Source organism: Ornithorhynchus anatinus, chromosome X5 (genome assembly GCF_004115215.2).
Source record: "Ornithorhynchus anatinus isolate Pmale09 chromosome X5, mOrnAna1.pri.v4, whole genome shotgun sequence".
NCBI lineage: Eukaryota > Metazoa > Chordata > Mammalia > Monotremata > Ornithorhynchidae > Ornithorhynchus > Ornithorhynchus anatinus.
This window is the reverse complement of record NC_041753.1, coordinates 61,491,658-61,507,336: the sequence shown is the minus strand read 5'-3', so window position 1 is coordinate 61,507,336 and position 15,679 is coordinate 61,491,658. Positions and strand designations below refer to the sequence as shown.

The following is a 15,679-nucleotide window of genomic DNA, read 5'->3' as shown; positions in this document are numbered from 1 at the left end:
AGGTCCTCTGACTCCTAGGCCTGCGTGCTTTCCATTAGGTCATGGTGCTTCTCAGAGAATATGCCTACTAACTCTGTTATATTGTACTCTCCCAAGAGCTTAGTTCAGTGCTCTGCACACATTAAGTGCTCAATAAATCCCATTGATTGATTGAAGGGGACCGAGGGTTCTTAAGAGATGAGAAAGGATTAGGGTCCGGGCACTGGCACAAGGGGGCAGTTTTATAAAGCAGAAGGAAGGTTTCCTGAAAGACAGCGGAGAAGGAAAAGAAAGAGGAGGAGGGGACAGAAGAGTGGTGAGGTGGTAAAGGAAGGGCTCTTGGAAGTTCACAGCTGAGAATTTCCATATTTTCCCAACAAAGTAGTTGGCAAGATTATCAGAGGTTAGGAAGGGGAGCAAATTTGGACCAGTTGGTAGGGGCCATAGACATGGAAGTCAAAGAGGAAAGGAATGAGCATGTCGCTGAATGGAACGGAGAGTGCTGAATTATAGCAGGTAAGGTATTCCTGGACTGTCAGGCACAAGTAGCAGAGCAACCTTTTGTATTTGAAGATGACATTACTAATGGTGAGATGCTGCCTATACGGGTAAGTATGGTTTAGTATAGTGGTTAGTACATGAGCTTAGTACAGTATGTTCAACACAGTAAGTGCTCAATAAATAATCAATTATATTTATTGAGCACTTACTGTGCGCAGAGTACTGTACTAAGCGCTTGGGAGAGTACAACACAACAGTATAACAGACACATTCCGTACCCACAGCGAGCTTACAGTCTAGAGGACATAGTAAATAGCATTGTTTGAGTGAGGCTGAATAGAATGATCTGTGACCAATCATCCACTTCACAGTGTGAATGAACAAATTGGTGCTATCATACGCAAAAGCAGCGTGGCCTACTGGAAAGAGCAGGGGTCTGGAAACCAGAGGACCTGGGCTTTAATACTGAGTCTGCCACCTGCCTGCTGTGTGAGCTCGTTTGAAACTGGGATTCAGTAAGTTGTTAAAATATTTGTTTTGTATTCCCTATTTGCATGCATCTCATTTTAGCTCTCCATCCAGCAGCTGTTTGGATAGCCTGCTATTATCCATGCTCCTCACATGTCCTCCCCAGTGAAGTTGGGTTGAGACAAGCACCACCTCGGTGTTGGTGAACTGACCACATTCCAGGAATTCATTGTTGGGGATGCTGTCTCGCCATCTGATGGCTGGTGAGTATGGGGTTCATTCATTCATTCAATCGTATTTATTGAGCGCTTACTGTGTGCAAACCACTGTACTAAGCAGTTGGGAGTGTACAATATAATAGCAAACAGACACATTCCTGCTCACAGTGAGCTCACAGTCTAGAGGGGGATTGAGGGTGATATATCATTGAAACTGCTCAAGAAGCTGGGCCTGCCCCTGTGGTTGATGCAGGTCTCATATTTGCATGGAAGGTCACACCCTTCTACATAGGGTACTCTGGAAAACAATTTGGGGGGTCTTTCAGTTGGGACTGGTGGTTGCCTGCAGAGAAAATTTGTTACTGGCCATGCATTCACCATGATAGCGTGTTTTCCTCTAGAAATAAATGAATGAATACATTTATAGAAAAAGGTTCTTGAGCATTTTTTCCATTTTAATTTCAGAAATAGCTTGCAAGGACTATTAGATGAGTGACAGTGTATTGGCCCCATTGTAGTTTTTCATTTGCAGGATTTTGGAAGCACTTTGTTCCACCAAGTGGCTGGTTATCACCTCATTTTCAATATTTCTTTTAAACGAGGTTTATGTTTATTTATTGTTGTTTTTGTTTCAAGCTGAATGATTTAATAAAAAGAAAAACAGAGAGGGGAAATTGAATCAGCAATATGTTTCCAGTGGGTGAAAGCATGGACATTATCTGTTGCTGGCATTTTGTCTCTTTTAAAACAGACAGGGTTGGAGAAAGAGAGAGCATTTTCCTATATACAAAATGTGTACTCATTTTAGCTGTTGCTGTTATAATGATGTTTATGTCTACTATATTTTGTTGTTACAAAAGTCTCTCAAGCAGATGATGATAGTGTATTATGCTTGCAAACTGAATCCCCCAACTGTCTGACTGAACTACTGCTTAGGTCAATGTTTTTTTTCTCTGCCCCCTGATTATATATTTTCCTGGCTTTTCTTGACTGGACATTGGCTTGCAGATTTTGCTGCATTTGCCTTTTCCTCATTATGGTCTTGTTCACTATTATTCATAGATATCATCAGTTTGATACCTACTTGTCAAAAGATCTGAATGGGGCAATTGTAAGTTTCTGAAGGGTGTTTTGCACAATTCTGCCCAGGGCAATTTAAACCTTAGCACCAACATAATGTTTGCTGGGAAAACTCTGCCAGACAAAGGAAATGATTTTGCAAACACCCACTGTTGGTCTCATCTCAGAGTCTGCTAAAGTAACCCTGACTGACAAATTGCATATTTCTCTTTTCCATCCTCCCTAAGCTCTGCCTGCTACTAAGCTCTCCTATCTCTAAGTTACCAAACCATGGAAAATAAGAGCATAGAAGATGCATTCACTGTCCTCCCCCCACCACTTTTCTGATGAAAAAAACTCCCTGTTCATATTGAAACCACATTCTCACTTGGAACCATCCTATTGTACGTCTGGAGCTATCACCAGGCTCCATGGGAAGCTGCCGTCAATAAGGCAAACTCTGAGGCCAATCAGGACTCACGCTCGAGAATGCACAGCCAAAAAAAAATAAAAAATCCAATATATTTGGACATCAGTCGGACAATTTTTCAGCTGATTTATATGAAATGAGGCCAAAATTGCATTGCAATCCCCATTTATTACATTGAAAACAAGACTATAAAAAAGAAATGAGTAAATTCTGGGGTTTTTGAAGACATGTTTGTTTTGTCTTTATAAATATAGCCTCCTCCTTCCCACCTTTCATCTTTTAGAATCCAGACATGAAACTGGTTCTCTGTCTCCCGTAAACAGTTGATTTTCTTGGGACTCAAGGTGAAAGATGGAGATGGGGGGCTAGGGCTTGGATAAGCAGAAATTATTTTGGCTTTTAATAGATTGTTTGAGTCCAGGTCTGCACAGAGCAAACATGCTTTTTGAAAACCAGGCTGTGTAGAATGATCTATAATGTATTTTACTGTCTGTCTCACAGTTAGACTGTAAGCTCCTTGAAGGGAGGAGTCACATCTACTAATTCTATTGTCCTTTCCCAAGGGCTTGATACTTAGCACAGTGCCTGGCACATAGTAAGCGCTTAACAAATACCATAATTATTATTATTATTGCATACAGGAAACAATCAATACCATTGATTGATAGAGTGACTGTAGACAAGAGCAACATTTTGGGAGCTCTGTATGGATAATAATAATAATAATGTTGGCATTTGTTAAGTGCTTACTATGTGCAGAGCACTGTTCTAAGCGCTGGGGTAGACACAGGGGCACTTGGACATCGCAAAGACCTTGACCCCCTTTATCCCAAGCAGCCATAAACCTATGCAGGGAGGGGAAGTTTGGTTTTCCATTTGGGGGATAAATTACTCTACTATTTCCCCTATCCATAATCTATTTTAATGTCTGTCTCTCCTGTAGACTGAAAGCTCCTTGTGAGCAGGGATCGTGTCTACCAATTCTATTGAATTGTACTCCCCCAAACGTTTAGTACAGTGCACTGCACCCAGTAAGCACTCAATAAATACCGTTGATTGATTGACTAATTAACTGAAATTTAAAGCGGGGCCTCAGGAAATGCTCCCATGATTTTTTTCCCCCCAGAAGTCATTCTACAGGAAAGTTTTCAAGAATGACTTTAAATTAACAAAAGAACCCAAAAAACCTGAACCACGAGATGTTTCTTTCCTCCCTGGTCCCTAAACCTTTCCATCTATGGGGATAAATGGGCCAAGATTGATCATAGTTGCCCCTGTAGCACTTGTCCTTCCTCTGAGTTTGCCTTCTCAGCACGTCCACGTGACAGTTAGACTGCATTTTAGGCTTAGCCCTGGCCCCTCCATTCCACTACCTGCCTATCTTACATTAGCTCAGTAAGCAAAATCCAAGCACACTGGGATAATTCAGAATAGCCAGCATCCCTGGGTAGCACCTATCAATCAGGCGGCTTCCTCAGCCAATCTGGAAGCTACACAAAGGATGCAATCTCCAAGAAATACTATCGTTTCTGCATAACCTCCACCTAACACTTTTCATCTCTCGTGCTGAATTGTAATGAAAAATGCTAGTATCAAATCTAATGGTCAGCTGTGAGACATTTATTTTTAGTGTTAAGGCACACAGGGAATTTAGAAGTACATTAGATGTGATCCCATGCAGAAATGACCTAGGTGTAGTGGAAAAAAAAAATTCACAAATTCAGTTCTCACCGCTTTTACACAGCCCAGCAATTCTCCAATTGATCTAAAACATAGCCAGCAAATACTCTTTCCATGGCAGTACTGATATTTCAGAAACCCTTTAAGTTTTTCTCCATCTTAAGAGGAAAAGACACGGTTCATACCTCTTAGCATTCAGACCAGGGATATTAATAGGGCCTTCCTCCTGTAACGGAAGCACACATAGATATCTTCTTTCCTCCAGAACCTCCAGTGGTTTCCCACCAACTTCTGAAACAAACAGAAACTCCTTACCACTGGCTTTAAAGCACTGAAACCCCTTGCCCCCTCTTACCTTATCTCACTCCTCTCCTACTACAACCTAGCCCACACCCTTTGCTCAATGCCAACCTACTCAATATACCTCAATCTCATCTATCTCGCCACCGACCCATCACCCACGTCCTTCTTCTGGCCTGGAAGCCTGGAATGCCCTCGCTCTTCATACTGAACAGACGATTACTCGAAGCACATCTGATGGTACCTTCAAAGCACATCTGAAGGCACATCTCCAAGAGGCCTTCCCTGACTAAGCCCACACTCCCTCTTCTCCCACTCCCTTCTGTGCCACCCTTGCACTTGGCTTTGCTCCCCTTATTCACCTTTTCCTCGGTCCTACGGTCCGTTTGTACACATCTGTTATTTATTTACTTATATTAATGTATGTCTCCCTCTCTAGACTGTAAACTTGATGTGGTTAGGGAATGTGTCCATCAATTCCATTATAGCGTTAAACTGTACTCTCTCAAGCACTTCATACAGTACTTCTCCCACAGTAAGTGCTCAATAAATGCATTGGAATGATAGATTAATTGATTGATTTCAATCTCCTTTTTACAACCCAATGAAAAGGTTTACCTGAGTTAGTGGGGTTTCTATCTTTAATCCAAACACAGTTTGGCGTGCTGAGGCAATCACAGAATTGGTTGCAGCAAGGCCTAGTGGATAGAGCATAGGCCTGGGAGTCAGAAGGACCTGAGTTCTAACCCCGGCTCTGCCACTTGTCTGCTGTCTGATCTTGGGCAAGTCACTTAACTTCTCTGTGTCTCAGTTACCTCACTTGTAAAATGGGGATTAAGATTGTGAGCCCCATGTGGGACAGGAACTGTGTCCAATCTGATTTGCTTGTATCTACCCCAGAGCCTAGTACAGTGCCTGACACCTAGTTAGCGCTTAACAGATACCACAATTATTATTAATTGAGTCACCTCTCTCGGAAAACACCAAACGGCTGCTTTCCGTCAGATGGAGGTCATGCGATATTTCCCTGAACCAAGGTATAATTTGGTAAAGTACAAGCATCAGTATTTACGGTATTTATTGAGCACCGACTGTGTGAAGACCACTGTAGAAGGCACTTGGGGAACATATAGAAGACACAAGCCCCGCTCTTGGGGAATTTACAATCTAATGAAGGCCAAGACTAGAAAATATACCAGTGCTGCAGCCAAAAATCCAATGAGGAAAATGTGGCCATCATTTTGAAAATTCCATTAGATATTGATCTCTGCAATGTTCTCGTGTCCAAGTAGGACAGCTGTAATTGCTAATGAATTGTGTGTGCCATTTTGAAACATTGGCATTAGCACTTTGATACCCCACTCCCAGCCTCTCAGCACTGATGCATTACAGCCATTACACTGCCTATACTCTTACACTCTGCTATTTCCCCATCTATAATTTATTTTAATGTCTGTCTACCTCTCTGGACCATAAGCTCCTTGTGGGTAGAGATCGTGTCTACCAACTCTATCGTTTTGTACATTCCTAAGTGTTTAGTACAGTGCTCTGCATATGGTATGTGCTTAATAAATGTCACTGATTGATTGGCTGCCATTTACCAGCCCTGGGGAGCCCTTTATTGAGGCTACCATTTCCCTCAATTATAGTTCATAGACTTTGTTCTTCCACAGTTGTTTCTAGGTCTGAAACGGGTGTGGTGGTGGGGAAGGATGGCCTCGGACTTGGAATAGTGTTGTAATGTTCCAGGATTGCAAGGAAAAAGTCATCATCTAGATACAAGTGTGTCTATTCTTGGGGGAAAAGCCACCAGTGTTTATCCAGGAGGCTTTGAAGTTCATTCATTCAATCGTATCTATTGAGCGCTTACTGTGTGCAGAGCACTGTACCAATGAAATATGACCCACAACTTCCAGTGTCTGCTTTGGTGGTCATTCAACACAAACCCAAATGAAGAAACTCACTCGGGCAGAAAGCAAAGCCCCAGAGTGACTTCCTAGAACCTAAAAGGATGTACTGGTGATGGCTACATCTGTCCTCCTCCATTTTAAAATTCTGATGATCTTCACTTGGTATGTCCATTCTCCTGGAATTTTTTTTATGATATCGGTTAAGCACTTATTTTGTTCCTGGCACTGTACCAAGCACTGGGGTAGATACAAGCTAATCAGGTTGGACACATCCAGTTCCCACATGGGCTCACAGTTTTAATCCCCATTTTACAGATGAGGTAATTGAAGCACAGAGAAGTAAAGTGACTTGTCCAAGGTCACACAGCAGACAAGTGGCAGAGCTGGGATTAAAACCCAAGTCTTCTGACTCCCAGGTTCATGCTCTTCCCACTAAGCCACACTGCTTCTTCTCTAAATGGCCTTTTGACACAGATGTCTTCTCTTGCCTTTCTCGCTCTTCTTCCTTCCTTTTCCCTGACTGACAGCTTTTTCTATAGTCTCAATAGAATGGCTTGGCATCTATTTCCTGGTTTAATTAAGAAAAATCTGCCAGGCACTTGATGTTCTAGTTATAGTCCCTCATGGAACCATTCTTTGTTAGACAGAGCGGCTAAACCTGAAATGGGATTAATCAAACACCCTGGATACTGTGTGGATGAGGTTGAAATGAAGTTCATCTGCTATTTACCCTACTGCAGTAGAATTGTCCTTTGTTTCAAAGACTCCCCTGCTACTGATATGGCATCCATGAGCGTGACTCATCCTATAGAGCGTGACTCATCCTATAGATAGTGTGATTCATGGTCCCTTTATCAGATCAAAATATAAAGATCTCCACATTTGTTTCAGAAAAGGATGAATGGTCAAAATGAGTGTCCCACTTTTCTCAAACTCAGAGTAAGGTCCTCCCTCTTCTTTTCGCTCCATCCCCAAACTGGGACAAATTAGTCAGTCCTCTCTCCAGTCCATACTTCACTCTGATGCCTGGATCGCTTTTTCTGAAAAACCATTCAGTCCACATCTCGTCCTTCCTTAAAAACCTTCAGTGGTTGTCCATCCACCTTCACATCATACAGAAACTCCTTACTATCAGCTTTAAGGCACTCGATCGGCTGTTGCTTTCCTACTTTTCCTCGCTGAACCTCTACTACAACCCCAACCTGCATACTCCACTCCTCTAACGCCAACCAACTCTCTGTACCTTGATCTCATCTATCTCACCACTGACCCTCTTAATAATCATAATAATTGTGGTATTTATTAAGCACTTAATATTTCCCAAGCACTGTTCTAAGCCCTGGGGTAGATACAAGGTAGTCAGGTTGGACACAGTCCGTGTCCCACTCCTACCCTCTTCATATCGGACAGCCCACCACTCTCCCCACCTTCAAAGCCCACCTAAAATCCCATCTCCTCCAAAAAGCCTTCCCTGATTAAGTCCTGATTTCCCCCATCTGCCTTCTTCTCTGTGGTGACTACTCACTTGGCTGTGTACTTTATATCCATCTCAGCCCCATAGTACTTATATAAATATCCTTATACTCTACTATTTCCCCTATCTGTATCTTATTTTAATGTCTGTCTCTCCTTGTAGACTAAACTCCTTGTGGGCAGGGATCATGTCTACCAACTCTGTTGTATTTTCCCAAGCACTTAGTACAGTGCTCTGCACACAGTTAGTGCTCAGTAAATACCACTGATGGTATTTACCATACTGGAATCCATACTTCCTCAAGAAGGACAAAAAGGACAGGATAAAGATACCCATAAAAGTGAGATACATTTACGCCCATGGCAAAACTGTGCCTCTACATTCCCATCTTCCCACTTTTCCACAGCAAATGGCAACTTCAACACACACACACACACACACATGCACTCTCTCACTTGGTTCATTCATTCAATCATATTTATTGAGTGCTTATTGTGTGCAGAGCTCTGCACTAAGCCCTTGGGGAAGTACAATACAGCAATAGAAACAATCTCTGCCCACAGCGAGCTCACAGACTACAAGGAGGGAGACAGACATTAATATAAATAAAATGACAGATATATACATAAGTGCTGTGGGGCGGGGAGGGGGGGAAGAGCAAAGGGAGAGTCAGGGTGACGCAGAAAGGAGTGGAAGATGAGGAAAAGTGGGGCTTAGTCTGGGAAGGCCCCTTGGAGGAGATGTGCCTTCCGGAAGGCTTTGAAGCGAAGGAGAGTAATTGTCTGGTGGATTTGAGGAAAGAGGGCGTTCCAGGCCTGAGGTAGGATGTGGACCGGAGGTCGGTGGCAAGACAGGAGAGATCAAGGCACAGTGAGCATGTTAGCACCAGAGGAGCGAAACATGTGGGCCCTCACCGTCACTTTTGGTTCCTTGTTCTTGGGCCAAGACTCCTCCCCACCTCTCCTCAGCTCAGTACTTCCTCAGTTGGTAGTTGCATGGAACTAGGTTAGGTATGGAGTGCACTGTGGGGGTTCCTGTAGTTTTCTTCATTCCCTCACTCTTGGGTTGCCTCCTCCCCTTTTTTCCTCTTCATCCTCTTTGTCCTCCTCCTCACACACACGCCCACACATTTCCCAACCATTCAGTCAATCAATCATATTTATTGAGCATTTACTGTGTGCAGAGCACTGTACTAAGCACTTGGGAGAATATTATACCAACCGTCCCCCTACAACAATCACTGGCAACAATGACCACTGTGGGACCTCCAGGGCTCCCAAGCAGTTTTCGGAAATATCCTCCAACAACAAGGCAGGCCCTGAAATTGTGGTAGGGGTCCCCTCTTGGAAAAAGATCCTCTCCGACCCCCAAGCTACTCCCAGTTCCCAAGATGTCAGAAGCCTTCCTATCTCTGTGGGTACTTGCTCTGGATCCTGCAAGTTTGAATGGGAAAATCCCCAAAGTGGGTACTTGGCGGGTCAGGCACGGCAAGGCAGACTGCCCCAAAGTAGTTTTGTCCCACTCAAATGATGAAACAGGTCTCCTCTGTGAAAGATCCGCTTTTTAATACACACAGGAAAGGACACAACTGTACCCACACACCGACAGAGAGACTAGCTTCACTAATTCAAATCCATGTTGCAAAGGGGACATCAGAGACTAAACTTCATGAATGGAGTCGACATGCTTAGGCTTCCACAGTTCGGTTTTGGGTTTGGGCCCAAATGCTTGAGGCAGACTGATGCAGGGATTGTTAATGGCGAGGGAAGTTCCTGTGTGAAGTAGCCCTGTTGGGGCTGCTGCAGCTTTTCTAAAATAAAATGTCTTTCCAATGGTGTATCTGCCAGGACTTCAGGGCTTAGTAACAGTTATAAAGCTCTGCATTTCCTCTCTCCCACAGACTCTGCTCTGCAATATGGAAGCCCGGTGGGGTCTAAAGGTGAGGAAGTTTGGATCTTAACCCCACTGACTCTCTGGCTGACCTTAAACACATCATTTCAAAACTCTGCAAAGATTAACCAGCCCCATGCTAAATTCTGGAACAAAAATAGTCGCAGGACATTGGGTTGCCAGGGGGGAATGGGTGAGCCGTGATGCTAACGAACATGGGACCATGACCGTTTAAGGATATTAGGGTTGGGGCTTCATTATCATTACCATCATCATCAACGACAGCATTTATTGAGTGACCACCGTGTTCTGGTCCCTGCCCTTGAGGAGCTTACAATTTAATGGGAGAGACAGGCAGATAGGATTGCAAGCAGACCTTAGGTAAAAGACTAGGAATATAGATACAAATGACAAAAACAAAAATGCAAAGTTCAATAGCTGACTAAATGACAAAGAGATGTACACAGGTCTTAGGTAGTTAATCGGCTAGCATGATGAGAAAGGTGGGATTAGCTTGGGTTAACCCAGCCACCAACATCCTTTCTCTTTTGCAAGACATAGAGAGGAATCTGAATCGTCAAGTTTCTATTGAGAGTGCAGGGGGGTAAAGGGGAGGGAAGAGATTTTGGGGAGGGGGAGAAAACCGTGAGGGGCAGAGAGATTTTAGGTGTGTGTGTGGGGGGAGGGTGGTAATGAAGACTGGGAGGGCTAGGCTTCAAAGAACTAATAGGCTCAAAAGTCACCATTTTGAGTCTTTTCAGTCCTGATTGGAAACTCTCAGATTTCTTTAGAGACCAGGGATGAGCAAATTTGGGAGTCCAGGGCAGAAAGCTGTGGGGCCATTAACCCCATTACCCTGGTGAAGTTGGCACCTGTTAGTCAATCCATCAATGAATGCTATTTATTGAGCACTTACTGGGTGTAGAGCACTGTAGAGCACTAAGCACTTGAAAGAGCACAGTACAAGAAAGCTGGTAGACATTGATCTCTGCCCTCAAGGAGCTTACAGTCTAGGAGGGAGGATACTCCTCAGAGTCAAAGCTGACGAAGAAGAGACACGGTAGCCAGATTACGTGAAAAGAGAAACTGCTCCACTGCCCCTGCTGCTGCATTATCTCTGCATCTCCAGAAAAAAAATATCCATGGGACTGGGAGGTCAACTGTTGCTCTGCCCCCAAAAGAGGCACAAAGTCCAGGGATCTGGCAGCGGTAGGAAGCGTAGTTTCTTTACTCATCTGATCTGGCTAATGCTCTGCTTGCCGGGATCATCAGGGAGCTCAGCAAGAAGCAGTTCTGCAGAAATATCCCCCGATTAATCTCCCCCAATTAGACTGTAAGCCCATCAAAGGGCAGGGACTGTATCTGTTGCCGATTTGTACATTCCAAGCACTTAGTACAGTGCTCTGCACATAGTAAGTGCTCAATAAATACTTTTGAATGAATGAATGAATGAAATAGGGTCATACCCCTGTTTGATAGCTTGAAGTATCCTCAGATACTTGTTCCTCTGGTTGAACATCAGTGGCCTAAAGAACATTTTTACATCTCCCGATGCCTAGAATTCTACTCTCTTCAGATCCACCAGGCCACATCTCTCTCCATCTTCAAAACCCCCCATGAAAGCTCACCTCCTCCAAGAAATCTGCCCAGATTAATTCCCTTAAAATGTGAGCCCCATAGGGGACAGGGACTGTGTGCATCGATGGTTTTACCTTGTATCTACTCCACTGCTTTGTTCAGTGCTTAGCACACAGTAACTTCTTCTTTTCATTCATTCATTCAATAGTATTTACTGAGCGCTTACTATGTGCAGAGCACTGTACTAAGCGCTTGGGATGAACAAGTCGGCAACAGATAGAGACAGTCTCTGCCGTTTGACGGGCTTACAGTCTAATCGGGGGAGATGGACAGACAAGAACAATGGCAATAAATAGAGTCAAGGGGAAGAACATCTCGTAAAAACAATGGCAACTAAATAGAATCAAGGCGATGTACAATTCATTAACAAAATAAATAGGGTAATGAAAATATATACAGTTGAGCGGACGAGTACAGTGCTGTGGGGATGGGAAGGGAGAGGTGGAGGAGCAGAGGGAAAAGGGGAAAAAGAGGGTTTAGCTGCGGAGAGGTAAAGGGGGGGTGTGGCAGAGGGAGTAGAGGGAGAAGAGGAGCTCAGTCTGGGAAGGCCTCTTGGAGGAGGTGAGTTTTAAGTAGGGTTTTGAAGAGGGAAAGAGAATCAGTTTGGCGGAGGTGAGGAGGGAGGGCGTTCCAGGACCGCGGGAGGACCGCGGGAGGATGTGGCCCAGGGGTCTTTCTTCCTCCTCCTGCTCATTGCTCCCAACAGCTCACTTCTCATCAATGCAACAAGCCTCCTTAGCACTTGTATATACACACCATTTACATATACATCAATAGATTGATCTGTGGTATATATTCATCTACTTCATCTCTCTGTATTGTTGCTACTGCCAGTTGAAGCCTTATTCTTCCTTCCATTCTCAGTATTTATATATAATTTTATTTCTGCCTGACTCTTCCATTAGATTGTGAATTCCTTTAGGATATGAATTGTGTCTTTTATTTCTGTTGCACTTTAAGTGTTTAGCTAAGTGCTCTGCACACTGTAGGAGGTTCAATAGATGCTACTGGCTGATTGATTCTCGATTCTGTGAAAGAGAAAAATCTGAAAGGCTCTCATTAATTTCCATATATGTGCTGTCATTGTGATCTGTGATATAAAAAAGTATTTTGGTACAATTCCTTCCCTTTAAATTTGTTTTGGAAAATGTATGGCAGTAATCAGAAATTGGCAATTAATGCTTCTTGTTTCACTGAAATAAATGTACCTGGATAATGAATATTTATTCAAAATCTGTCACAGTGAAAATATTTGCTTTAAAAGGGCAGTTCAATTATGCAGTGAGGAAGAGGTCTGGAAAAATGTAAAGATGAGTTTAGGCTGTCTCTGGTTAAAGTTGTTTTGGAAACATTACTCTAAGCCCTCCTAGGCATTTTTCACGTGCCAACTGGGAACAGAATCCTGTTCTAAGCACTTGGGAGTGTCCCTCAGATATAGAAAACACAATCCCTGCCTTCAAGAAGCTTAGAATCCAATGGCTGCCTTTGGCCTTCAGGCCAAGAGGGTGTATACAAAGATTTGAGAAAGGGATTTTGTGGAGTGGGATGCGGTTTATCTAAATAGCATTCTACTGGTTAGACTGAAAGTGCTAACAGGAGGAGAGAAGCCCTGGTCATTACCTTCTCTCTCCCTCATCCCCCTGCTGATCCCCAATGAGGAAATTGATCAGGTTTGATCATCCTGGAGGTAATTTAGGCATTTTCCCACTGGCCCTTGTGGGACCGATCCCTTTTTCATTCATTCATTCATTCAATGTATTTATTAAGCACTTATGGTGTGCAGAGGACTGTACTAAGCGCTTGGGAAAGTACACTACAACAATAAATGGTGACAATCCCTGCCCACAACAAGCTCACAGTCTAGAGGAAAGTCGTTTTGGAAAGGTTGGGGAGTGGAAGAGCAGCGCTCATCTGCCAATGTCATCTTCTGCCCTGGCCCCAACCCACACCTAGTGACATTATTGAGGATGTCAACAATCCCTGCCAGTGGAAACTCTGCCTTGTGGTCTGGCATCATGGGAAAATTCCCAGTCTATTGGGTAGTAGCAGTCTGACCCTGGAGAGTGGGTAAATGGATTCGGAAGATAGAAAACATGTGCTGGCCTCTTTAGGTTTTGAAATTCTGTGTTTGAGGATTTTCATAAGCTTGGAAAAATCTGCCTCTTCTTTTCCAGAGTCAGGAGTTGGGGGGACTGGAAAGTCCACTCCAGATGTTTCGTGACCTGGAGCGAAGCCAACTCCCTGTGGAAACCTGTGCTTTGGCATAGGGCATAGCTTGATTCCATTCCGAGTGACTTTCTCTCAGAAGGTCTGCATCGGGATAGCTACACAGCTATGGACGGACTGTTCCAAAGGGCTCCACTTTTGGAAAAAAAATGCTGCCTAGTGTTCATATTTTCATCTGGGCTGCTCCAAGACTGCTAACATTATTTCAGCATTAAGCAGTAGACTTTCCCTCCACAGATTTTGGGGAGAAAGTGACATCTCTCCTTGAAAATTTCCCTCCCACAAACATGTTTGCCTCCTGCAGACATGTCCTGTGACTATAAATGTCATTTTAACCTTTTCCAATTAGGTTAACAGTCATTGAGCTAATCAGTTGTCTCTTTGGAACATAAAGTGAAAAGGTTGACTCTGCCTGGATCTGACATACTCTTCACCATTCTAAAGTATTCTCTAATACGACCTGGATAAAGATAGACTCTTCCATGGTCATGCGTTGCTGAATTTCTTCTTTTCTATTTTTTTCCCATTCCTCAATTCTCACCTCAGATCCTATGTCTGTCTACACTGCATAGAATGAGGCTGAGTTTTATTAAACTAGATACTTCAGTCTCTGAAGTGGATATGTGGGGGCCTGAATGATCCCATTTAATGATCTGCATGAAAAAAAAATTCTTCTCTTCACTTAGGGCTATGCAGACCCAACTTATGAGAAATGTTGTTCTGCTCTCCTTATTGCTTCTAAAAAGGTTATGTCAATATTGATTTATTGTACTTTAGTGGGTAGTCACATTTGAGCATTATTAACGTAGAGAAAATACAGTGCTTTGACCAAAAGTCCTCCTTGAAAGCTGTAACTCTACCACACTATATACTGGGAATTTGAGTTTGAGTCTTTATTCTGAGTTTTAATGAGTTTTAGTTTTGCAATATTTATGGCTATGTATTATTTTATGTTATGTACATTTACGTATGACATTACAATTTTCTGGTTTTTTTACATGACATCAATGCCATTTATTCATTTTCCAGGTACCTTCAAATATATCCTAATTTTTACTATCTCCCAGGTCAGCTCCTGACATGTGAGTAAACTACTACTAACATGAAGGTAAAGAATTTTCAAAACTGCATGAACTGTTTAAAACCACTGGAGTACTTTTTTCTTTTTTACAAGTCAGTAAAATTCACATAACACAGTGGTTACATTCTGAGAAAATGCTGTGTCTTATGAATCATTGGTCCTCAGGGAAATAGGGAATTAGGTTCTCATCATTTGAACAGGAGACAGAACTTGAGATCCCTGCTTCCTGGTGACTTAATGATGCTGACAAGGGTGACACACAGCCCAATTTCAGCCTAATAACAGAAGGTAGCCAGGGTCAGTTTGGATCATACAAGCCACTCAGATCCCTGCTGAATAATAATGATAATGATAGCATTTGTTAAGCGCTTACTATGTGCCAGGCACTGTACTAAGCACTGGGGTAGATACAAACAAATCGGGTTGGACACAGTCCCTGTCCCACGTGGGGTTCACAGTATCAATCCCCATTTTACAGATGAGGGAACTGAGGCCCAGAGAAGTAAAGTGACTTGCCCAAGGTCACACAGCAGACAAGTGGCGGAGCCGGGATTAGAACCCATAACCTTCTGATTCCAGGCCCGGGCTTATCCACTACACCATGCTGCTTCTCCAAGGTAGATACAAGAACGAGTCTGACACTGGATCTCTGTCCCTAAATTGAAATTATCCCATGACCTCCCTAAAATTGGGTCCTGGGAATCCAATCTCTGAGAAGCAGTTTGGCCTGGTAGTTAGTGCATGGGCCTGGGAGTCAGAAAGTCCTAGGTTCTAATCCCAATTCTGCCACTTATCTGTTGTGTGATCTTGGGCAAGTTGCATAAC

General features: G+C 43.3%; 1 long non-coding RNA gene across 1 annotated transcript; it reads left to right on the top strand.

The window, feature by feature from the left end:
• Positions 1 to 998: 998 nt before the first annotated feature.
• Positions 999 to 15,122, top strand: LOC120638149. Its single transcript, XR_005659655.1, has 3 exons — positions 999 to 1,211; positions 9,920 to 9,958; positions 14,803 to 15,122. It is a non-coding gene; the product is annotated as an uncharacterized LOC120638149 (long non-coding RNA).
• Positions 15,123 to 15,679: the final 557 nt, after the last annotated feature.